The 27,032-nt window shown below is 35.8% G+C and overlaps 1 protein-coding gene across 2 annotated transcripts in view; it reads right to left on the bottom strand.

The window, feature by feature from the left end:
* LOC107689731 (protein FAM19A5-like) overlaps positions 1–27,032 on the bottom strand; it is a 170,827-nt gene that overhangs the window by 143,451 nt on the left and 344 nt on the right. The window lies entirely within an intron of this gene.

Below are 27,032 nucleotides of genomic sequence, written 5' to 3'. Positions count from 1 at the left end.
AGACTGATCTTTATATTTACATCAGGAGAACAGGGGTGGGTTGAAAACATGCTCCAATCTCCCCAGCTAAGCAGAGAAAACCAGCTGACCTTCTGTCTCATCTATAAACAAACTGTCTTCCCTTAAGGCACATGCAGAAGCCAGGATAGGTGTCTTTTGAAAATGGCATCCTATATCCACTGTCAGTGTGGAAAGGTGAAGCAGTATCTAGCTGACTTGTCTGTGTGGCTCCCATTTCTCACCTTTCAGCATTCATTTTCACACGTTGCCGCTTCAACAGCATGTTTCACAAATCAGTACATTACTGCATTTATTTTAAACTGGTCTGATTTGTATTGTTTACTGACATCAACAATTGCAATAGTGCAATATAAATAATAAATAATTCTGTATGTGTATATATATATAGGTTGTTAGAGTATATACTTCAAGTTAACACTTTACTTTAAGCCTGTATATATAAAAATACTCTTAAAGCATTATGACACTTTCATAATGCCACATTTACATCTCATAGACTGTTCTTGTGAGTAATTGTAACCGCAGTTATAATACTGTATAATATAATGCATTTATATAACTATTTACATATTCTTATACTTATTCATATGTATACAGTATGAAATGGGAAAATGTGCAGTTGTTACATTGAGAAGCTTGTTTAGTCTGTTTGAATGTTAAAAAATACTTTAGAGTAATTTAGAGTATAGCCTTTTGTAAACAGGTCAATTAAATCATGTTACATAATATTTTAATGTGAACTGACAAATTACCACATCCATTTTTGTTTACAGTGTAGTTAATTATTACAGTACAACATATATGGTAAACACCATATTTCATGTACTATACATTTTTGAGATGTAATCATGAATATATACAATGTATTATAATATAACTTTGGTTACAGTTATGACATATTATTTATTACACTGTGGAATTATGAATACTTTATAATGCACTTTATATACTAGGTGAAGGTTGAATTTAGATGCATGAAATATTAATTTCAGATAAACTAATGAGAGACAAAAATCACTTTTTGACCTCAGTTTTACACTTTAGATAGACTGTAGTGCCATCTATTGAAAAACATAACTATAAATCACTAACTCATGAAAACGGCTCCATCTTATGCGATCTGTATCACATTCTACCTCGTTTGAAGATGAGTTCATAAGAAAAAAAACAATCAAATAAGAGAAACGTAAGTTTTGCACGAATATTATGTGGCAAACCTTAAGGGACCAAAACAAACCACAAGAGTGTATTTGTTGATTATTTATAATATTTTTCCCCTCCAAAACGCATTCTCTATATTAAAGGGAAATATGAACATGATTGCGCACTTTAAAAATACTAACAACATACATTAAATCTGCAGTATTCCTCCATCATATCACCCTACAGGTGCGATTTCCGAGTATAGGTAAATAAAACATGGGTCAAATTATTAATTAACACACACATTTACCTTCTCGTAGGAAGCGAGAGTGGATGAGAATGATGAGAAAACAGCAGATCGCCGCTCCCGCTAGAGCCCACGCAACTCTCAGCATCAGCATCCTGACTGCCTTCAGCATCCACACCACATCTCCATTCTATTGCCATACAGCAACCAACACCTTTGCTGCGCTTTTCTTTCACAGATTCAAAAGAAAGGAATCCGTTGTTTTTTAAGAGATGCCAACTTTAGGAAAACAATGTATTCTGGAGCTTTCACCGCCCATTGCAATAATGTGGAAATTACCAGTTTGTCTGTGGCTGTTGCGTGGATTTAAGTCGAGTGTTGCGCGATCATCCTCTCCAACATTTCTGTTTTACGCACTTGGAGAACTGCGCTGAACGCTAGAACTGTCACTCTCCTCTGTATCTTCTACTGGTCCTTGGTGTGTATCAGAAGAAACAAACAGCCGTAGGCTAATTCCCGCATTAATTCGAATGATTATGTAAAAATGTCCCAAACGCGACGCATGTGGTGTTGGTGATATGTTGAGTCTGTTTCTCCGCCTCCGTCTGTGCAGTTACCGGGGTTTGATTCTTCTCTTTAACGAGCGCACTTTCTCTCCGCTCTGACGAGTCGCGTTTGAGAAGCGCTCGCCGGTGGATGCGTCACAGCGCATGTTCCTTTAGTCTGACGTCAGGCTTTTAAGTGTTAAGTTCTTTCATTGTGTCTTTTGTGTGATGAAGCTTTCAGAAATTTTCTGCAACGCAGGATTTAAAGAAAACTTGTAGTTTTAGTGTCATTTGAGTGCATCGGTATATTAGTGGGTCATTGGAAATGCGCCGTTCGTCAAGTCAAGTCAAGTCACCTTTATTTATATAGCGCTTTTAACAATGTGTCAAAGCAACTGTACGGCATTAATTAGAAACATATTGTGTCAATAATGCAAAGTGACAATAGTAAACACTAATTTTTCAGTTAAAGGCAGTTCATCATTGAATTCAGTGATGTCATCATCCAGCTCTGTTCAGTTTAAATAGTGTCTGTGCAATCAAGTCAACGATATCGCTGGAAATGAAGTGTCCCCAACTAAGCAAGCCAGAGGCGACAGCGGCAAGGAACCAACACTTCGTCGGTGACAGAATGGAGAAAAAAACCTTGGGAGAATCCAGGCTCAGTCGGGGGTCCAGTTCTCCTCTGACCAGACGAAACCAGCAGTTCAATTCCAGGCGGCAGCAAAGTCACATTGTGCTGTGTGCCCCCGTGATTTACTACTGATATATTTAGCAGGATGCCGTACTTAATGGCATTATGCATTATTACCATTTTAATATTGTATTATGCAGTATAACCTTTTTACTTCTGTTTGGCTCTGTTTAGTGTGTAATGCAACACACACACACACACACACACACACACACACACATTAAGAACTCAATCCATATAATGTACACAAATTTATTGTTATGATAAATACATACAAATGTAATTTTTTTTTTTTTACATTTGTATATATTTATTATAACAGAATAATAACAGGGGGACATGGTAGCTCTCTCTGACTCGAGGTCTTCCTAGAGAGGTCTTCCTACTACATGGGTATGTGGTTTTGTAAAAATCCAGTAATATTAATTCAGTAAAGAAATGTGAGTAACCATATTTGTGTATGAGTTTAGACAGAACTGAATATTTTACAAGCAAAACAGCCAAGGGCTGCGTCTCTCGAAGAATTTGAGTAGAATGTTAGACATGTAAAAATAATACTTAAAAAAATAATACCTGTTCCACAAAACAATCACTATGAAAAACACACACACACACACACACACACACACACACACACACACACACAAAACTATAGAACTAACAAACAAAAAAAGTTCAGAAATTAACAACAGCCATCGTTCCCCTTGTTTGTTTGTTTTTCCCCTAAAGACAAAGGAACACTTGATATTAATGTATTTTGATTATTTTGCAGATGCAAAATAAGTAAATAAACAAACAAATAATATAATGAAAAGAAATATGTGACTATTTTCCAAATGTAAATAAATAAATCAGCAACTTTGGATCTGACAGCATGATGCAACAATGCATTAAACCTCAAATAATGAACATCTATAGTTTGGGAAACAGGCATTGAGAATGAGTTTGTCCCAAAATATATGTATTGCATCTGCAACAACATGGTGAATGTTTAAAAAGATACATTTGGCCAGTAAATTACGAAAAAAAAAACGTGCTACTTCTGTTCTCTCCAATATATGGTAGGAAGAATTGTAGAGTAAATTAAATAATCTTAAATTTGTAAAATATACTGTGAGAAGGAAGAAAAACTTTAGGGAGTTGTAGCGCTGCATTATGGGTCCTTTTTTTAACAAGACTGATAGATCAAAATTGCAGTGTTGTCAATGCTGCTGTGTGCACAGCTAATTTAGAGCCAATTATCAGCATTTGCCAGTGTTTAGAATGAGGGCGTCCATTTTTAATTTCTCTGCAGTGCCTGTAACACACTCCCATTGTGATCCATCAATCAGCTGGATGGCAATTAAAGGTGAGCTGTCCAGGAGTGACTGCATGAGGCAAGCAGAGCAGGTGCATCACCTTAAGGATGATGATGACATACACATTGCCAATGAACAGTCCTTGGTCGCGTTAATCAAAGAGCACCTGTCACTTACATTGACACGCTCCTGCTGTTTCAGCACAAGTGTGCCTTTGGGAACTACTTGAGAGTGGTCAAAGGGTCTGAGATGACCACAAAGATGAGAGCACAAATTTAAGATGTTGTTTATTCACAAAGCTGGCACTTTTAAAAATCCTATTCTGGCATAGTGCACTGTGTGCTGGACGTACATGTTTGCTTTGGAGACTGTGCTCAGAAAAGCTTGTTTTATTGATTTTTCATCCATCACAAATATGATTCACGTTTGTTAGTGAGTAAACTTCTGCAACATAAATGTGTGTAAACAGAAACGTGTGTGTTACGCATTATTATTTATAAATGTATACATATTGAGTATTTGCATAATGTTTAAAAATAAGGGAGGAGTCAGTTCTGTTTCTGTTCTGCAGCAGATTTTAGTGCCTGACCTCCATGAAGCAACTGAGTCTAAATGGGAACAAATACCTTCATCCATGTTCCGTCATCAAGTGGAAGGCCTTCCCAAAAGAGTGGATGCTGTTTTAGCATTAAAGGGATGGATTTATGGCTTTTGCCATGCTTTTAAAATTAGATGTTCCATAAAAGCAAGAAAGTTCAATAGAATGTTATGGCTAAGTGTAGCATTAAGGTTTGTTTTACTGGAATTACTGGAATAGACAATTAATGGGTTCATTAATTAGGGGTTTTCAAATATGCTGTCATGAATTATATGTTACATCTTAAAAAGCCCTGAAAATGCAATTATTGTGTTCATGTTTTAATATTTAAAGTTTATTTACATTTTTTTTTCTTTTATAATGTTAAGTTTTTACAGTGTTCATTGTTTGAAAAAGAATATTGGACAATGACATTTTCTATAAAATGCTAGAAATTCTTTAGCTGATTAATCAAACAAATAATTGACCGATGAATTGGTGAGTCAGTTAAGTTAGTTGCAGTTAGACACTCTAATCTCACATCTGCTTCATATTTACAGTTGATGTATATTTCACCCACAGTGATACTTCTTTAAATTTTAAAAACTTAAATTTTAGGAATATTATCTCTAACATCATACTATAACCACTGAAATCAAAATGATATAATACTAAAAATTTGATGACAGCAACTGAAGAAACCAAAAATTACTTTGTGTATCCACTTCTCTATCTTACTGCTGTATCAGGTTTGTTGTTTGGCTGATATTTAACCATGCTGTTTTTATTTTGGAGCACACATTTTTCATTGTGTCTTGACACTTTTAAAATGATGACGCCAATGATGACAAGAATGATGCTGACGTCTTAAAATAGGCTTATGTGATCAGTTAAGCTGAAAAATCATAGAGGCTAGGAGATGATTATTTTTCAACAATAATGTGTGCCTGTGACAAGGGAAGGTAATCGCTGTGTGCACCAGCACTTATATACGCTTAACTGTGGAAACAAGAGAATAACTCTGACTTGAATTAAAACACCTTGCTGCTTTAGTTTTTAAAGGTTTGTTGTTTGTTCATTTGTTTGTTTGTTTCTATGTTTTCGTATAAGCCAGAAACACTCATCTATTGAACATAATCAGTCAAGATATTCCATTATTCTTCCTGTAACACCACTTTCTGCAGATTTATTCCCATACATTTATACAGCTCAAATATGTGTTTGCAACTCAGTTTGTAGCCTTTTAATCGGCTTTAAGCAGCACCAGTGCTAAAGCGGAATGCAGGTGCCATACCGGTGGTTTTTACTGCATGATAATACAAATTAAACATATAGTTGCTTTTATACAAATACTCAAGAAGTATTATATTATATTTCATACATAGACTACTGTATTTAAAATAATTTTAACTTTAATACAAACTTTAATTTAATACCTAAGAAAATGTTAATACCTAAGGACCCAATACTGCACTTGTAATTGGCTGTTTCCTAATTAGGAGAAGAATGGGGAAAGCAACAATGATACAAATAAATAACTCTTTCTTATTAAATCTCACTGAAAATCTTGCAGTCTGCTAAACCATTTAGCAGGTTAAGAGTCTTGAGAGGCGCATAACTCCCAATAGAACAACCCCCCAAGTACTTTTACCGCACACCTCTCTAGTCACATCCATCATTTCCATTTCACTGGAGAGACAAAGATCTCTCCTGTTCTCATCCCATTTGTCACCAGTTTTTATGCTGTCATACATGAGTGAATCAGTGTTTGTGTTCCATGCTTCTGCACACTGCCTGATGAATATTCATTAGCCTCTTAAACGCTCAGTCTGTCGACAGCTCATTAACTGCTCAAATAACTTCTGTATAAAGACCGAATTGCCTGGCTTAAAAATAGACAAAGACTGACGTTGTTCAATCAGCTCTGATGAACTCTTCAAATCTGCATCAAACACGAAGGTGATATACTGTACATCACAGTCCAAAACTATCAAAGAAAACATATATTGAAGAAAATAAGTTGTATCTGGGGCAGTGCCATGTTCAACTTTTGACTATATCATCATTATCTAAACATCCCCAAATTAAATTTTGAGTTATTAAAATGAACAGGAATTTAGTTCTGCTATGTTTTTTTTTTTTTTTACTTAGATCATTTCAAATTCATGCTTTGTGCTTTGAGCAATTAAAAAATCAAAGCATAAACAAAAATGACAGAAGGACATGTGAGAAATTTTTCCACTACCATAGTCATCTGAGAAAAGAAATAAGATATTTTGTGGTGAGAAAACTTTTGAAAATGTTAGCGCCATTATAATAGACTAAATGATAACTAATAAAATCATTATAAGACATAAAGATAAAACAGTTACATATTTTACATATCTTAATCATTCCTGCTCAACTTTATGTTTTTTTTTTCTTCCTGTGTGTATGTAGCCTTATTGTTGCACCATTCTTCAACTTTGAAGCTTTTAATTCAATGCATCGCATAATGTAATTTCAAATACTCTTAGCTTTGCATTTTTACAGTCTGGAAATTAGTTAATAACTTCAGATACAGAATATCCCTATTTCACCTATAACAACGCAACATTCATTAGCAATGCAGTGAGCTCTGTGTGTCTAATTAAAGAAAAAATTTACCTGCTTGGTCTGTTCTTTCACTAGCAGAGTCCCAGCATATTTATTGGTTTTATTATTTTAACCCACGGTAGATGGATTCAAATTACAATTAATTGCTAATGGCACACCTGTGAATTTGTCATATGTTTACAAATTTTCCATTTCAAAGTTTATTTACCCATTATAAATAGACTTTTTAGATACACACACACTCACAGAAATCAAACTAATATACAGTATCTCACAGAAGTGAGTACCTGTGTGTTGAGTTATTTTGAGGGGACAGCAAATTTACACTGTTATACAAGCTGTACACTCACTACTTTACATTGTAGCAAAGTGTCATTTCTTCAGTGTTGTCACATGAAAAGATATAATAAAATATTTACAAAAATGTGAGGGGTGTACTCACTTCTGTGAGATACTGTATGTGTAATTAATTTCACAACAATTAGTTCCGTTCCTGTTTCAAAAGTGATTGTATAACATATATATGTATAACATGACTTGGAAAGTTCACTGTTTGTATCACCCCACTTTTCTGTGTTCACAGTGCTCCATAAATTGAGTATGGACTGTATGTTTTCTTTCACTATGATCATATACAGTATGTAGTGGTTTCCTGGAGTGGAGTTGGAACCGAGTGGTTACAGAACACAATGAGTAAGGAGGAGATATCTCTGTCATTCTGCTCCACTCCTATACAGTACACTGTTCCAGACCGGCTTTCAGTCTGCATTACTTGGTGACACAAAAAGCTTGATATTTTCCCTTCTTTTGGAACCATTTTTATTAGTAGAGAAGACTGTTAAGACCTACTAAGACTACAACGAACTAATGACAATATTTGGACACAAATGGCAAAAAATAAGAAGGGGGGGGGCAATCCAGGACAAAGGCCAATCCAGGACTGAAATTCAGTGCATGTCAACAACCATGGACAAAAACACTGAGGCAGGCATATAAGAAGAAATCCATACTCACTCTATACTGTTAACACTGCACAGAATAAAGGGACAGTGCATTGAGAGCACATTTATTGAGGACAAATAGCTACAATATCACCATGCAGACTAAATCAGAGTTTCTGAATGCAAAAAAAAAACAAACAAGAAAATGCATTGATGTGCATGATAAGATGCCCTTATCTCCTCTACAGATGGTGCTTTTGTCTCTCCATGAGTGAAAATATTGTTTACCTCAAGAAAGGCAAGAATACAGAAACACTTACAGCAAGAGGATAAATATGAGCCCAGATACATCAAAATATGTTTAATTAATGCAGGGTTTTTTGAGATAATCATCTAGGCTATAAATGTCTTCTGAATAATCACTCTTTTTAGAGAGTTTATTTTAGAAGGCGTATGGTTTGTGTAACATTAGCAACACATTATTAGCTGTCTGATAACGTAGTCAAGCCGAAGTCATATCAACTACTGATATGTGTCCAACGTTGAAGAGAGCGATACATAAAATGCATTACCATTCTCATACATTGACATGTAGACGACCCTATATGATTTGTTGTTCCTCTTCTTCAGAATCGTTTTCTGGTATAAATACATATGGCTGAATTAATCGAATATTGCCGCTTGTCCTTTTATAGCGTTTACTACTTCAGTTAACCAAGTGAAAGTGGAGCAGGAGGCGGGGGCTAATTTGCATATTTGTATACTAAATGAGGTAAGGGTGCAGTGATATATTCAAGCCATTTTAAGGCATAAAGAATTCATTTTCACAGGTAAAAATGTTTAAATATGTCATTTTGATTACCAAAGATGAGTTTTAATGAACAAATGACTGCAGAGTGATTTTAAAATGTATTTTAAAAAAGCCTGCCTCTACCTACATTTTTTGCAAAACTCCATAAACATATCTCTACATATTCACTGCAGTTTCCAGCTGAAAATACAAATAGTGGCATTTGTACATTGATTTACCTGCACATACTGTAGATACAATGCTGTATGAAACAATGCTGCAAGTTTAGGATTGGACAATATGTTACGTAAGGGACAAGGATGTGTAAAATTGTGAATGATTGACATTCCAATTTTGTGGAAATCTACAGAGCTTTCGGTAAAGGCACATTGTACTGAAGATTCCACATTTAACTGAATTAACCTATGAATGTGTACTAAAGTGCATAAAAACTCCAAGCTACAACAAGACTGAAGAGGTAAAATGAAGTAAAACTGCCGTTGAACCTTTACAGAATGTGGGTAGGATGATAATGGAGTCAAAGAGAAAGAAGAAAAGAATGTGCACGACATGTCGTTTATATGCAGTGGATAACATGCTGTTGATTTTGTAATTTCAGTATGACATTAGTTAGGCCACAGGCTGTCAGCGACTCCATCCCCTGAGCCGACTGATTGACAGGCACGCTGTATTCATACCCACATTGCTCAGTTTCAATTACTCAATAAACATGTGGTCCTCAGTTTAAGTTGTCAGGCCCTTGCTGGAGTGCCTCTGATAAGACATCCTCTTGCAGACGTGAGGCCCTATGGGCCCCGGTGAACAAAATACATTCACACACACAAATACATTCCAAGAGGGAATTTTGCATAGAGACGGCCCACAGCTGAGCTTGTTTGTGAATCCTAATTCACAGACAAGGAAAATAATGAAACCAAACTGCCGTTACTTATGGCCAAAAGCATCAGGACATTTGTTGTATTTTTCTCTGAAGTGTGCAGAAGGAAAAATATCAGATCTTATTAGTGCTTTGGAGAATCTGAAGCACTCCAAGCACCTCTGGCATGTAGATTACCCCTTGAATGTACAACTCAAGTTCATTGTATATAGGTTACACATTCAAGAACAGGAAATGGTCAAAATGGTCCTTTAATTGCAGCAGTATTGAAAGTCCAAACATGTCATATTTACTCCCCAATGCCTGTAATGCTTTTTCTGATAATCATTTCACAGTAGGTCAAGGACATGATGGGTGTTCCTTTTGTCTGAGAAACAGTGGACCGTTAAAGTGTGTTCTCTATCCGCAGTGTAACTACACTCCCTAATGCTGTGAAGTGCATTTTATGGCCGGGCAATGGGATACCAGCATGTTATAAAATAATGATCTCTTTGGCTACATCCTCCCAGAGTGAAGGAGTAGATGAGTCATGAGCTTAGTAAAGCCAACTGAGAATCAATTGAGGGCAACATACAAGTTTTCATAGAACCAATTTATGGCAGTTTCTGATAAAAAGCACAGACACAAATCAACATGTTTTGTTGTAAGAACTGTTAGTCTTGGTACTCATTCTAGAGTATTTTCAATAAATTTAGGCCTTGTGGAAGACCAACTTTATATGATGACTAGGCAAACTTTGGATGGGACTTTGTAAGAAACAGCTAATAATTGAATAAGTGATACATGACTGCCCATATTTGTAATTTCAAAACACTACACAGAGTGCTTGGAGACAAATTAATTGTGGCCTGTTTAAAAGTATTTAGTTTAACATTAAAAATCGTGTTTGTTGGGTATTCCCATTTATAAACAGTGTAAAATGCATTTGGCTAATTGTTTTTGTAATTTCACAGTTTAATGGCAATTTAAGAGGCAGATTTGTGGTGCAATATTACACCGAGTGATATTGATGTATATTGATGAGTGGCATCTGTGCATCTACCCATTGATACTTTCACATTTAAGATAATTTCTCATTTTAAGGCAGATTTGTGGTGCAATATTACACCGAGTGATATTGATGTATACTGATGAGTGGCATCTGTGCATCTACCCATTGATACTTTCACATTTAAGATAATTTCTCATTTTAAAGTCAAGTCACCTTTATTTGTATAGCGCTTTATACAATACTGATTGTGTCAAAGCAGCTTTACAGTGTCAAACAGGAAACATGGTTTTAAACATGGTAAACACAGTAAATGTTGTATACTGGTGGCACAACTAAAATCTCTGGAGCATTCTTGCTGCCAGATCTACACGAGGTCTTCAAAGTCACAGCTCTATTGGAGAATAAAGACTAGCTGAGGAGTTTGAAAGGGAATCGATGAGAGGTAACTCCTGCAATATTGTTTCTACAGCAGCATTGGAGTGCTAAGTTGATGAAACAGATCAAGGGGCCCTGCAAATTACTTTGATGAAACATCCGTGACAGTTCGAAGGATGGGCTTGAAGGATTTGATAAGTCTTGCCTCTCTCCTCCTGGTTGGACTCAAAAGAGCATGTAATCAATCATCCCTATCTAATTTTGGAGCCACACATGGGGGGTTAGCCGAGACCCATCCTTTAAAGAAGGGGACAGAGTTGATGGGACACATCAAGGCTGCGTCCTGGCCAGACAGACCAGATGTGTTTACTCAGCTCTGCCCGCCCCCTTTTCCGTCTGTGATCATGCTGCATGCTGGGAAATCCTGCTTGGGCCATTATCAACACAAGGCCAGGTGCATCCTGGGAGATTCAAGCCAAGCCTTTATCACAGCCAGAGAGGTGGCAACCAAAGCTGGAGGATCAGAGGTGCCCCGGTGAAGGGACCTAGGCAGAGGCATCTGTAGGGACGCTGCAGTCTGCCACATCAAAGGTTTGTGGAGCCAGAGGTACTGGGCTGGAAATATCAAATCTTGTCAAGAGAAAAAAAAAAACTAATGGCCCAAGTTCATTCCAGCGTGGCTTGTGGTCAGAGAACAGTCATGTGATATTGTTGTCAGTGGTAAAAGGTATTCATTAGTGTCCTTGCTAACAGGAACCTTGCAATAGTGGAACTGCACCAATAAACAAAACAAAAACGGGTCCAGGTTACATTTCACCCCTAAAGATCAAGATTTTGGGAATTATTTTTATATGCTTTTACTAGATAAATATTGTATTTTATTTAAACTGTAAAGTACAGCGTGTAGTACTACTACAGCGTGTAGTATTTGTACTTTATTCTAATTTAATAAAAAAAATACTAGGATCACTTGTATTTTTAATGTAATACAGTAAGTATTGTCGCGGTATCAGTAAGTTAATGAGAATCATCACTGAGAATGACAAAAAAGTACTATAGTAATGACTATATTTGGGGTAAATGTGCTTAATTGTCATATGATATAATTATATAACTTAAATATAAATAATAATAATTCAAATAATATAAATTGTAATTATACATATTATGTAATTATATATAGTCTTTTAATTTTGGTGTGAAATATGACCTGGAAATGTTCGTGGCAGTTTTTGAGACTCACCTGTGAGGAAAATGTAACAAGCTCAATAAAAGAAAATGCAGAACAGCAACAGTTTCTGGAACAATCAACAGTGTAAAGTGCCACATGAAGTTGGAGGAACTGCACAAAAAAGGACTTTATCGCCTGAAGGATCAAACGTGCACATTCTCTCCTCTGACTCAACCAAACCTGTCTCGTTTTCATCAATATGCAAAGCACCCGAGTCTGTTCTCAAGGCAAGCCATAAAATAGAGGCACAAGTGACACCACCAGAGTATGAAACCATCTCAGTGGAGACAGAAGTCTGCCGCTGGGTCTGTAAATGAAGGGGAAGATAATAATTGGGCCTTGGTGGCCATTTTCTTTTCTACTGCACTCAGTATTCCAGTCTTTCTACAGCAGGTGATTTCTGTGATGGCAATTATCGTGACCGTTTAAGCTACTGAACTAAGCACATTAGACCCGGGCTTGTTTGCTACATTGAAACGCGAACTGTTTGTGGTGGTTGATAACTCATTATGAAGAAATTGAAACGTCGAGGAGTGGACTGCACGTGGTGCCAAAAGGAGCCGGCTGCCCAACTGGCACTGCCACTTTCTTAATAGAATGCCTTTGTTAATACCTTTGTCTAAAGGTCTCTGCAGTAGATTTAGGCCATGCTGAGCAGTCATTTTTGCTCTGGTTTCTCACACTGTTAAAATTAATGCAATGACTGTAATCAGTGTCTTAGCTTTAGTGATTCACTTTTCATGTATGTATTTAACAGGAAAATGGTTCTTAAAATTGAGGGGAAATTAAACTTTACTATTTACTATGACTAAATATTGGCAAGATTATAAATGAATGCACAGTGGCTTATCAAATCAGTCTTTTTACCCCTTGTTTTTCCTTTGTTAGCATTACTTCCTTAGAACTGTGAAATTTGGCCACACCAGTTTGAACCAATTAAAACTAAAAGGCCAGCATTACAACCTTTTTTATGTTAATGTATAGATGGTGACCATAAATCTGCAAGTTTTCCAGAATGAGAGTTGCTATCTAGCAGGCTTGGGTGGTATGACCATGTTTGCAGTTTATACTCATGCAATATGAGTAGTTTTGTGCCAGATGAATAGTATCGCAATATAGTTTCCAGAAATTCAAGGAGAGTGTATGAAACATGAAGATGTGTTGATGCTTTATTTATTTATTTATTTATTTATTTTGATTTAAATGTATTTAATTTAATTTTATTCTATTTTTATTCTTATTTTTATTTATTTGGAATTCCATGAATTAAATACAGGTATTTCATCTTATTACTTTCTTTTTTTATTTGCAATTTAATGGACACAATAAATAAATAAATATTATTTAATTTTAAAAAATAATGATTATACATACTGTATATACTCTCACATTTTGTACAAAAACAAAATAATCATAGCAGTAAAAGTTTCTAGACTCTAATTCTGATTGGGTGAGCCAACTTCCATCGATACATTTAAACATCATAAATGTCATCATAAACAGCTAAATCATTTTGCTTAACAACACCCCTTTAATAATAATAATTTATTTGGTCTTCCATTGGGCTCACTTATACTGTAGTTTTCTCTGTACATTAGTCTGGAATTGTAGACATTTTCTTCAACTTCTGACATATCTACATTAAAAGACTCATATTAGTTTAAATACAAGTCCCATGCTAGCAAAGTGCATTCACATAGCCTGAAGTTTGCAGTCTTTGTTCTGCCTAAATTGGGTTTGAAGCTGCCAGTGAAGTTCAGGCAGGCAGGTAATCCCGGAATGCAAATTGCCTGGGAAAAAAAACAAAAAACAAAAAACAAAAAACGATCTATTGCATCTTTAAATAAATGAATGGAAGTTTTTGAAAGGGTCAGGTCTCCCATTCTCCCAAGTTTACTGTGAGTTTAATGGGATTAGAATAGCATGCAAACTCACCATCTTTACTTGTTTGAGATTACGTAAGGAGTGAGGGAGGATGGGGGGGTCTGCAGTCTTTGTATTTGTTCAAACACTATCAGATTTCTTCTACATGCCAAATGAGCAGTTTCGTTACATTATTCAGAGGCTGCAAGACTCCACTTTGGAATGCCTCAAAATTTAACTCAATTATGCCAGGCTAAGAGAGAGTGGGACACAATAGACTATCTGCACTGCGTGCACATGTGACTGCAGACTGAAATTATAGTATATAGCTCAGTATAAATCCACAACAGACTGAATCTGCACATGCCTTTGCCTCTTCTGTCAACACAGACTTAAGTTTATTCAAAAATAATAAATAAATAAATAAATAAAATAAAAAATGTAGGCGCACAGATGGACAAATACATTTTTTTGACTCCATATCTGAAGCTGTTCCACTGTTATCACAATACCAACCTGGCATTCACTAGCACTGGTAAATAAATTGGACAAGCTTTTAGAGAACAAATGCGTGGAATTATAAAAATCAAATAAAAACACTGGCTTCATATGACTTACAAAATAAATAAATAAAAAAAATGGACATGGTTATCAGTACATAGTTTAAACTTCGGTTTGTCTCTCACCCAAAGGTATTGTATGGCTTTGTAAGACTCAGAATACAGCTATTATGTAATTCGTGTACAGTTTAATTTCTATTCATTCATTCATTTACTTAATTATTTTCCAATTCAACCTATGTTCGAATTGACTTTTTTTTAATGGAAAAGTGCATGCTGAATATTCTGCCCTAATGTATTCTTATGTGCTGAGGTGAGAAAGTCAAAAAGTTTGGAAGAACATGAGTAAATGATGACAAATGTCCATTTGTTGGATGAACAAGTTCTTTAGACCTAGGAAAATAAACTAGCTTTTTAACTGTCAGGCCACTTACTTTGTTCCATTTTTGAGTAAAACGCGAAGGGTATTTTCCCAAGGTGATGCAATTACAATTCCCATTTGTCCGTTTAGACAGATTGACAGATCTGGAAAACTTAGACTTACACTGACTGAAATATAATTGTCTTGCTTGGCATGCATGTGAGCAGTAGAGCAGAAAATGGAAGCTAAATTTTGGCCCACCACACCCCCTGTCCTCCACCCCCTTTACAAAACAGAAGGGTATGTAGAACAGGCAAAGTGGAAAAGCATCCTCTCAGCTCTTTGCTTTTAAAAATAACAGCCATTTTGGTTAAAAGGGCTGAGCAGAGAGCAAGTGATGTATAACCAAGACCTTGCATTTAATTAAGCTGGCCTCTTCCACTTTTCTGCAAGCATGCATAATCATTTCATACACCGTGATATCATCTGACTAATGCGCTATTTTACCATACAGTTAAACCTGGGCGATAAATCTCGCGCAGCTTTCTTTTAATAGATGCAGGCTGAATAATGCGTGCATTAGATTACCGGACCAGCGTTGTGTGTGAGAGGAAATGCTTTACAATGATTAGGGCCACCTCTCCCTGCGGACACCATCTTTATGCCCCCGCTGAGCTCCTGGCCAATTGTTTGTTTAATTTCTTCTGCATCAGATAATGCATTCGATGCACAACACACATGAATATCTGCATGTGAAATGTATCCTGGCACTGCACAAGTGAGGGTTTGCCCTGCCTTCTAGTTTAAGTCTGAATAAGGTTTTTTTAATGGTGCATGACACTGCATGACGCATTATATTGTCTTGTAGGTCAAGAGTTGACAACATTCTTATCTCTGCTTCCTTCAAGCATAGCTGCCCTTTTTTTTTAGCATTTGCGCTCCTGCAAAGGGCTTTGTTTGCAAATATGTGTTAGACATGCTTCATCTTATTATGGTAATTACAAACAAAATACAGAAGTCATTCGGTGGCAGTTATTAACCCTTGAAATTCTATTTCACATTTTATTTCCACACTGATTATTTTTCTAGATTCTGCCAACATGACTTAACATATAACGCTGGGCCACGGTCGCAACGCTCCGCCGTCCTGCTCATAAGATTTTGAGAACAGTACGGATTTGTTAATTACCACTTCGACATCTGTCTTCTGTGTGGGAAGGATTAGCAAGGAATAACGGCCATATTCTGATCTCCCCCCCGACTTACACAGATTATGACAAACGTCAAAACAGCTCCAATAATATTAATGAATACCAGGTCAAACTGAACAGTGTAGTTAAGTAGTTTGCTTTAACATGTACATGGACGTTAATCAACATCAAGATTTTAAAATTTAAATGAAAATATAAGTATATATCTTACATATATCTCATTGTCCTTTTTGCCTTTTCTAATTCATGTTAAATAGTCCGGTAACACTCTATTTTGATAGTCCACTTTAGACATTCAACTACCTATAAATAACTTTGCGACTACATGTCATCCAGTCACTGCTGGAAAGGGGTCAAACATGCAGAAGATGCTGGAAAACCAAAGAATGTGCAGGAGCTGGAGGATTTTTCTGAAGAACAGTGGGCAGTTAAACTGCTCAGAACAATCAAGGGATTCATGAACAACTATATGCAACATTAAAAAAAAAAAAAATCAGTCGAGGATCATCCATGTAATGACACGCAGTGTTAAGGTGTCATTTTCCTAAATATTATTTATTCAGTCTTGTGGAGTATATGTAAACATATGTTATGTGGAATAGTTTATTCAGGACAGTAAAAACAAAACAAAACAAAAAAAAAGTAAGTAAGTAACATTTTGCATATTCTGCAAGGGGTGTGTAAACTTATGACCAGAACTGTGTTTTAGTTCTCAGAAACAGTAGGATCTCAATAAGGGTGACTTAGTTATTGCCAAACAGTGCTACAATGTTACATTACTGAGAACTGAAATATTCAAAGACTGAAGAACATTTAAATAAGCAGTCACGTGCAAAGCATGGCCTCCTGTCTTGTGCTAGAGCTCTATGAAATCCAACCAGTGTCTGACTACTGACATTGACAAATGAAGTAATTAAATTTATGCAATCTTTGTGCACGGTTAGCCTTTGAATGCTGCCAATGAATGCACAAACTCTGGAGCAGGCTAGTTGAGATATTAGATTGCTTCTGAACTGACAAATCATTTTCACACCATATGCATATTTAAATTAAGATAACAGTAGATTTCAATGTGCACTGGCTTTCAAACTGTTGGAATCACTTCTATAACGAAAAATGCACACATTGTTTACAGTGGCAAGAAGATTAGTTTCATAACGCACAACCTACCAAAGAGTTATAAAAAAAAGTGCATGAGATAAATCAATATGAGGTCGTTTAGTGCGGAGTAAATTAAGTTTGTCCCACAGAGATGAATAATAGCCCAAATTTTGTGTTGAGAAGTATGCAACTTCTCTAAGCAGCTGGCTTGATGATTTTTACTTGGCGGATGGATATGAAAACATTGACAATGCTTTTAACAACTATTTGAAGTTTTGAGACTTTTGAAAGTTGCAGCACAATAGCAAGGCAGAGTCTTGAAACAGAATGTATTAAAGAATGCATTAATTTTCCTGCCAGTGTCGTATAACATGTTTTAACAAGATCACAGTTGTTATAATGTAATGACTACTGCAACCCCCAAGTGCCCCTCGTATAATTCACATGCATGGCAGAGATACAATAGAATCTTTTACGTGGCAGTGCTTGGAGGAGGGTGGAAAGAGACAGTCTTAGCTTCGGGAAGCCAGAAATGAGGCTTAACAAAGTCATGTTTTATCAGCATGAATATATGTTGGAATTACACAGCTTCAGTTGAACAAATATCTCTGGGGTTCATTTCCACTGTTGCTAGGGGTTGCCAGCCCTCTTATACAGTAATAGAGAGTCATTCCATATTTAAGAAAACAGAATTGTGTTCAACTTGACCATATTTTTTTACACACTGAAAATGCTACAGTATTTAACTGCTTTTTAATTAAATTTGTGAAGTGTAAAAAGTGAAAAGTACAAATTAGAATGAAAAGCAAATGTTGTAAGATGGGTTTTAAATCTAGACACGTAACATTGGCTATTTAAATGGCTATTCTTGACAGCAGGATCAAGGAAGATGAAGGCAGCTACTATTCAGGCCTGTTTACAGAAAGACAGCTATTTGCCACTGAATTTGGCCAAGGACCACTCTGGAGAGATTGCCACACACTAGGCTCATGGAAAACCTGTAGAGGTAAGCCAAACAGGTTTAGACTACTGCTTTTTGCCATGTTCAGAGCATGTGTGGTCAGTGGGCATGATGTCTTAAGTTGAGACTACATTCAGCTTGTGTTTTCTTCATTGGTCTGAACAGACAAAACACTCGCCAAACATTCATGTTCGTCTAAACAGGCCTTTACTCAGTCTACGTTGTATCAGTTTCTTGTGGATTTTTACTCTGGATTTGTTGCTATTTTAATTAAAAAGACTAAAACACAAATAACTAAAGCTGAACTGCAGTCTGTTCATCTTGAAATACTTACGTACAGTCACAATTGTGTAGTGCCATTTAGTGTAACTGAATATATGTGTTAGATGACATTAAAATTCCTTTATTGAGCCTGATCCTTACTAGATATGTAGCTCTGTTCCAATCACTATTGAGTTTTATAGTTAGGAAGTATTTTAAGCCATCATATACTGTCTCTTGGTATTAAAGCTGTTTAAAAGATAAGCAACCAAACTATGCTGATTTATAACCTTCTTATGGCCAGCATCAAATATACCCTTTGTGATCCAGGCGAACCCAGAATGCATTGACAAAAAAAAAAAAAAGTGTCAGTTTAGTTTATTCAATAATGTGAAATATTAAAAAGAAGTTAAATCTAATTGAAATTGCCCAATCATCTCATGTGCTATGTATTTCTGGGCTTATTAGTGTATCATGTTATTAGCTTAGGAACATGCTACTGTCAAACTCTATTGGAAACAACTTTAAGTGTCAGGCCCTGTCACATATGCAGCCTCAGTGCTCCTGGTCCTCCTCCGAGTCTACACTTCGCCACATCGGCTGCTAGATTGGTTATTAGTCTTCTGTGAAGTCTTCAGTGAAAGTTTCGGGAAAAGAGTTAATCAAGGGTGCATGGCGACTACAAAGGAGGCACTCTTGAGTATGCCACTGAAGCCTAAAATGACAAATTGGACACCTTAGCATCTTGTGGACCACCAGACCACAAATTTATATCAAATGTGCCATTTGGGTCAAAACATTTTTACCAACATAAGTTAGAACAGATAGATAGTACCACAATGTCACTGTAGCAAAAAATGGCTCAGGAAGACTGCAGTATTATGGAGAGCCAATTACAGTCAAGGAAAGAACAATAAGTAACAAAAAAATTAAAACTATAGTATTAAATATATTATCATTATATTTATAAATTAACAGTGACTTTATTATTAAATATCATAAAACTTGTTCATTGCTAGTTCACCTTATGCATTAACTAATGTTGACAAGTTTAAATTTATTGTAAACTGTTACTATATATTGGATAAAACTTTATTTTACAGTGGCTTCGTTATACATGGTACTAAATGAAGTAATAACAGTAAATTATACATAATTACAAGCAGCTACCATAAACCAAACCCTAACACTGTAGTAGTACATGTTGTGGATTAATATAACACAGTACTTATTTGTGTAATTACGCTGTAATAATGACATCTTAAAATAAAGTGTAACCTAATATTGTATTAGCCTAATGTACTAGTAATAGGCCATATTAATATGTAGTTAATATTAATATAAATATGAATATAATTATATATATTTATACATATACATACATTTATATTAATACATATTAATATAAAGTCTTTAGACTATGAAAATAGACTTAGTGGCAGGATTACTTGAATCAACACCTGCTAGATGGACTGTCGAACAGATGCAGTTGGTTCTTAGTCAGTACACTGTACATCAGGTTGTTGTTTGTTGTGATATAGGGTTTAAAAAATTGTCAGGACAAGTAACAAACCCTGTAACTCTGATGAAGATGGGCTTTGAATGTGTAATCATGTTGTTTGTAGTATGTAAACAGATGTTGCTAATTAGTAATCATTGAATACATCAAGTAATAGTCAATGAACACAATTCACATTGTGGCATGCTGCACATTAATGTGCAGTGTGGAAATCCATGCACAACTGCTGCTTGCAATCAATTTTGGATTTTCAAATTTTATCAGATAAAAAAAAAAAATCTGGGAAAATTAGGAGATTTATATTTATTTATTTAGCTACTATACAAACACTTTACAAATGTACTTGATCTGGGCTCAAATGCATCGTAAGCTAAGTTGATCGTAGGGACTGTAGTACTATGTTAATACTATTAAATGTTAGTGTCTTTTATCATTGTATAGTGTCATCATTATCATCATTTTCATGCACAATCCTTCCGCCAAGCAACATGTCATTAGCTTAACTGTAGGTTGTTTATAATTCCCAAGAATGCTGCAACTCTGCACAACAATACAGAATTGTGATGAAATCACAAGTGTCTGTATATTATTGGGACATAAATGCAATATTATTGGCATCTGTCATTCTTCGCATATTCCCCACACTTAAGTGCATGTGCTTGCATCTTATTTTCAAATTTTTTTTTTACTGAATGTCAGATATGTCGAGATACTACTGTCGCTGTGATGTTACTACATCCCATTCATATACAGTAGCATTCTGTGATCCATCAAGCCAGGAAAGCTTCTGAATCATGTTTCTGAGATGTCTTGTCAGGCTCAACCATGCATCACAGTCTGGCAGCCTGTTAAGGTTTTGGCGAAAGACAAATTTGATTGAATGCAGTTGACTTCCACACAATTACATCTTCTCTAACATGCATGTGTTGAGTAACCCACTCTTTCCTTCAGACAAGTACCTATATGACTTCAAGATAAATGCACCTGCCTTTTCATAACATTTGTTTTTGTCTCCAATGTGGACTCCAGTCTTTTCTGACTGTATTAGGATTTTTTTTTTTTTTCAACAAATGGTCAGTGTTATCAGGATGTTGTCAGGATGTCAAACTAAATGTTATATGAGCCGTTTTATTTCAAATTTTACATTGTTGATTGTCACTGTAATCTGTAATCACTGTAAATTTTGTTATTTTCTAGCAATAAACAATTAATTATAAAAATAAATTGATTTAACTTAATAATAATAATAATAATAAAGAGTAATGGAACAACAAAATGTGCCCTATTTGTGGAAAGTTAAATTACCGTTACATGTTAATTCCCATGTTTGCTCATAGCGGGGTGGCACATTTTTATCCATCTGTTTCAGTCTTACTGTCTGGTTTTCTCTCTTACTTCTTTTTTATCTTTCATCCACTTCTCAGCAGTATTTCCATCCCAGACATTTCCTGTCACAGCCCGTGAGTGACCACGCGTTGATGGAGCCCTCCAGGAATTCAAAATGCCAGGGTGGCATTTTCTTTCAAGCAATTGGTTTCCTCAATAATAAAGAAGTGGAGTCATTTTAACAGTCACTTTAACGCCACAAGTATGCTAGTAGTCTTTCCTGTCTTTCTACACCCCTCAAGCAGTGTGTGTGGGTTTGAGGTTACAACGGATCATTAAAATTCACACCCTCATCGTTACAACAACCAAGAATGGAGCCAGATTGTTAACAGCACGCATGTCCCCTTAAATGAAGAAGACCCTTGTGTGAAATGTCAAAAGTGATGTTTTATGCATGCTACTGTGCCCTAACACCAAATTTAAATTAATTTATGGTATAACATGCAGATTTAAACAACAATTAGCCATCAAATTTAAGAGAGCCTGGAGGAGATGTCTGGCAATCAGGTTCACATTAATAAACACTTAGCATGGCATGTATTTTATCTATCTATCTATCTATCTATCTATCTATCATCAGATTTCCCATGAAATAGCACAGAGCAAAAAAAAAAAAAAAAATCTCTCTTTAACAACAGGGCAGTTGTTAAACAAACACATAGTCTCAATTTACCAGCACATGGTAAACTGAATGGTTTTCTGCTAGCCATCAAATCTTTGTTTTTCTACAGACCATTGGTTACACTTTATTTTGATCCACTTTAGACATTCTACTAACTATAAGTAACTTTGCAACTACATGTCAACTAACTCTCATTAGAGCATTATAGACTCTTAGGTTAGATTTAGTAGAATAATTTGCCGTACTTGCAAAGTTACTTATAGTTAGAAGAACGTCTGTTGAGCGACCATCAAAATAAAGTGTTAGTAGATATTAAGCAGACAGTCTACTAATACTCTAATGACTGCTAGTTGACATGTAGTTGCAAAGTTATTTATAGGTAGTTGAATGTCTAAAGTGGACTATCAAAATAAAGTGTTACCGGACCATTTTCTGAACAACAGACAATAAAAAATGGCCTCCTGTCACTTTTAAGATAATTACACCTTGATAATTACATTACATTTGTAGAGAACGTAATGTTAAGTACCATGAATTGGAAGCGAACACTGATAGTGAAACGAACCACATTTTACGTAAAATACATACGAATCATCATGAGATCACGTTGAACATTATGTTATCCAGTCACATTAGCATACTGAAACAAACTGTTGTATAGTATCCCTTATCCCTTGTATAGTATCCCACACAGTGCATACAAAAACAAATCCATTCATTCACATTCAGTAGCATTATACAGCTCCAGTATGATATAGTTCCACTCTTTCTACAATGTTTATCAACATGTTTAAGTTTCACAATGTGTTACATGCATTTTAACTTTGCAAAGATCATTTTTTCCCTTGCACAAAAGTGACGACTATGGACGATTTTCATGATTTGCTCGCTAGGCCAGACAGAAAACTTGACAAGTTCCACAAGCCCACGTCTTTACCCTTTGATGCGGACAGTGGTTAAATTACTCGTGCACTGGAAAGGGCCTTAGGGTAGCTTTAAAATAGCCAAGGATATTATAACGACTCAATGCTTATTGTACCATATAATACACCATTTCTTTTTCTTTCCTTTTTTTTTTTCTTTTGCCTTACAACTAAAACATGTAAAATGGGAGTCTTTAATTACCAAAAATGGCTTCTGTTTATGCCCTGGTTTTGACACTGACCACATACCAAGAGTATACATGTGTGCATGTGTCTATTTGCGAATGCTTGAGCAATGTGTCAGACTACATGGGCTGTTTTCATGGGGGATGTGTGAATGTACTGCAATGCATTGTGGGATGCTTTCAGTGGGCGGGGCTATGGCAATGCGGGTAGGGCCTGTAGCAGGTATTATTCATCAGGGCACATAATTGACCCTGTGGGAGGCGTGATGGAGGAGACCATGGTGTGCTCATCTCTTTTTTTTCTGCTCTTCTTTTCCTTTTTGTTTTACTGTTTCCCTGTTTTATCTCGCTTTCTATTAGTATTTTTTTTGCGTCTTTTTATTTGTTCACAGGAACATAGCCATTGAATATTAACACACACACACACACACTCTCAGTCACAAAGCACCATATGCTTTCTGCAACATCTGATTTTAATGATGGTCAGGCTGTCTGAGCATTTGCAGAAATATACAATCATAAAAACACACTACATCCTAATGACATAGTAATCACTATATAAAAAAAAATTATATACTGGATGTCATCAAAGTGTTTTAGGTGTATATTCTGATCATTACTCTGAATAATACATTATGTGTGAATTATTTTATATTTATATAAAATATATATGTATATAAATATGATATAGTTATATACTATACTTGGAATATTATTATTACACAAAATAACAAAAACAATTGTGAATATTGGTTACAATATTTATAAGAAAGAAATACTATAACAGTTAATATATTACTAATTACATTTTTATGTTTACAGAAAATAAATTATGCTTGCCCATGCAGAACTTACTGTCATTATGTTAGCGGGTGGTTCTGGGTGGTTTTTAGTGTGTTCCTATGCGGTTGTTAATACTTAGGTACACTCTGTGTGAGCAATATTCGTATGTGACAGTAATAGTGGTATTTGCATTAGCAAATACCATTGATTACTTAATAAAATAATACTTTTTATAAGAATTAATATTCAGTACTTGTTAATCTACAGGTTTAAGTAAGAATCTCCTAAAGTATTGCAATTATTCTGTGTTTCTACACCAACTAGAACACAAGTTTGAACAATGCATCTGTGGATCTAACATGGAGGAGCCAAACGTATGTCGAGTAGCATCCAGAGGAGGGAGCCAGCGGACAGAACAAAGCCCTCCCCATATCATTCATTAAACAGTCATTACAAACAGTTTTTGTCATCATATCATATTGCTTGATATTAATTTGTACAGCTGCAGTACAGCGTGAGTACCATTCTGCTATCACTAACCTCAACTAACCATATATTTCCTGCTTTTCGAAACAAACACAATCTCCTGTATAAGGATGACATTTGTAACTGATACTTTGACGATATTTTGCTGGGAGATGCTAATATAAAGAGGCAGCAACTGCATGACTCACTAGTGGGAATGCAGACCTAATTTCGGTTGTGTTTGTGCATTCATCACACAATGCTCGCTATAAATAAACAAATCAACTATAAGAACTTGGTTTGTGTCCCTGCGTTTATGTTTTCAATCTCCTCTGCGAGTAATACCAGCTCGAGCTGTGAGGTGCCAGTCTGGGGTCTTGACAGCAACTCAGACATAGATGTCGTGTGGTGGGCAGCCCATCTAGATGAAGATTAATATCACAGACGGTGCAGAGCTGCAGAAGTTGATTTGCTCAGATAGACAGAGAAACAGACACCCAAATAAAAATTGAATAGGCTGCTAACCACAACAAACATCCAGAACATTGATTGTAGCCAAGCAGATAATAAATCATGCCATGGCAGGAGATCAATTGAGTGAATGTAGAAACATCTATGCACATATTTACATTCATATTAACTCAGATGAGAACTGCAGGTACAGTGGCAAAGGTTAAACATCCTCTCAGAAATAATGCCACCCAGCCAGGTCTGGGACAGAAAAACAGTGCTACATTTCTAGACATACAATTCACTGATTCAGAAGTGCGAGTGTCTTTTTGTTAATTTCATACATTTTTACCTGTATGTGTATGTGTGTGTCTTCTAGTACAGTCATGTGAACTTCTACTGAAGTACTGACTACAGAAAAAAAAAAGTCTTAAAGGGATAGTTCACCCAAAAATGAAAATTTGATGTTTATCTGCTTACCCCCAGGGCATTCAAGATGTAGGTGACTTTGTTTCTTCAGTAGAACACAAACAAAGATTTTTAACACAAACCGTTGCAGTCTGTCAGTCTTATAATGGAGGTGAATGGGAATCACAGCTTTGAGAGTAAAAAAAAACATACACAAACAAAACCAAATTAAACCCTTCGGCTCGTGACGATACATTGATGTGCAAAGACACAAAACGGTCAGTCTGTGCAAGAAACTGAACAGTATTTATATCGTTTTTTTCCTCTGATTCACGCAATGTCCGAACTGTCCTGAGTGGCGGCGCGTCCTCCTGAGTGCGTTCTCAACAGCGTTCTCAACAGTGTGTTAATGAGAGGGGTTGTGTGAGTTTTTGAGTGAGGCGTCTTCTTCTTCTTCTTGCTTTATGGCGGATCGCAGACTTAAAAGTGCATTACCGCCACCTATATCTCAAATGGACCATTGACATATCTACAATATCAATTAGGAGTGTCAATCTGCGATCTGAGTCTGCGATCCGTCCGGTCATTGCGTGAATCAGAGGTAAAAAACTATATAAATACTGTTCAGACGGCTGGAGTTAAAAATCTCCGTTTGTGTTCTACTGAAGAAACAAAGTCACCTACATCTTGGATGCCCTGGGGTAAGCAGATAAACATCACATTTTCATTTTTGGGTGAACTATCCCTTTAAGAGAGTCAGACAGCAAAAATAAAAAGTACCATTTAGTACCATCTTGGCTCAAATAATGAATCAGCTGAGCTTTTTATGGGCTCAGAATATATGTGTAACAAGATGTACAAAAGTGGTTTCAGATTACATATTTCTTAATACTAATGTCAAAATGGTCTGGATCAGACTGTTCTCGGACATGTTGGTCTGGATAGGCCTACATACTATTTTGCAACTAGGTATAGTAGTAATGTGGTTTCAGAGGAAAGGTATTTTCTTATGAATATATTATAATATAATATAAGGTATTTATGAATATTTATGTAACAGTTATACGATTAGAAATTGTGTTATAGATAGATAAGACTGTAATAGTGCAGTGTATACACAACTGTCCTTGCCCCTGTGTTTCAGCTTAAAATGTATAAATAAACACCATGGACAGACCTGATTTCTCTGGGAGGTTTCAAGATACCAATCGTGTTTGTGTGTTAATGAGAGGGGTTGTGTTAGTTTACCTTTGCATGTCTCTGTGTTTGCATGTCTGTACTTGTGCATTATTATTATTATTATTAGTATTATTATTATCATTATCTTATCTTTGCAATTAGATGAAGGGATTTCAGATATTTCAGACTTTCAGATTTTTTCTCTTGATTTTAGTGGAATACTACCATCCAGCAGATACATTTCTAGATCATAAATACACATTCCCTGCCCTTGAGTAGCAAGTTAAAGATATACGTATACATGGTCTTGTATAGGACATGCTTTGGCAATTCCGTTTCCATGAGCTAATCTCGAAGGATCCATGATTTTGTTTGTACGTGTGAGTGAGTGACACGACAGACAGTATACATTATCCTTAAGGTCACATCAATGAACTGTTACACATTC

This window comes from Sinocyclocheilus anshuiensis, unplaced genomic scaffold (assembly GCF_001515605.1).
Source record: "Sinocyclocheilus anshuiensis isolate Anshui unplaced genomic scaffold, SAMN03320099.WGS_v1.1 scaffold1014, whole genome shotgun sequence".
Lineage (NCBI taxonomy): Eukaryota > Metazoa > Chordata > Actinopteri > Cypriniformes > Cyprinidae > Sinocyclocheilus > Sinocyclocheilus anshuiensis.
The sequence above is the reverse complement of the archived record's forward strand: the minus strand, read 5'-3'. Positions and strand labels throughout refer to the sequence as shown.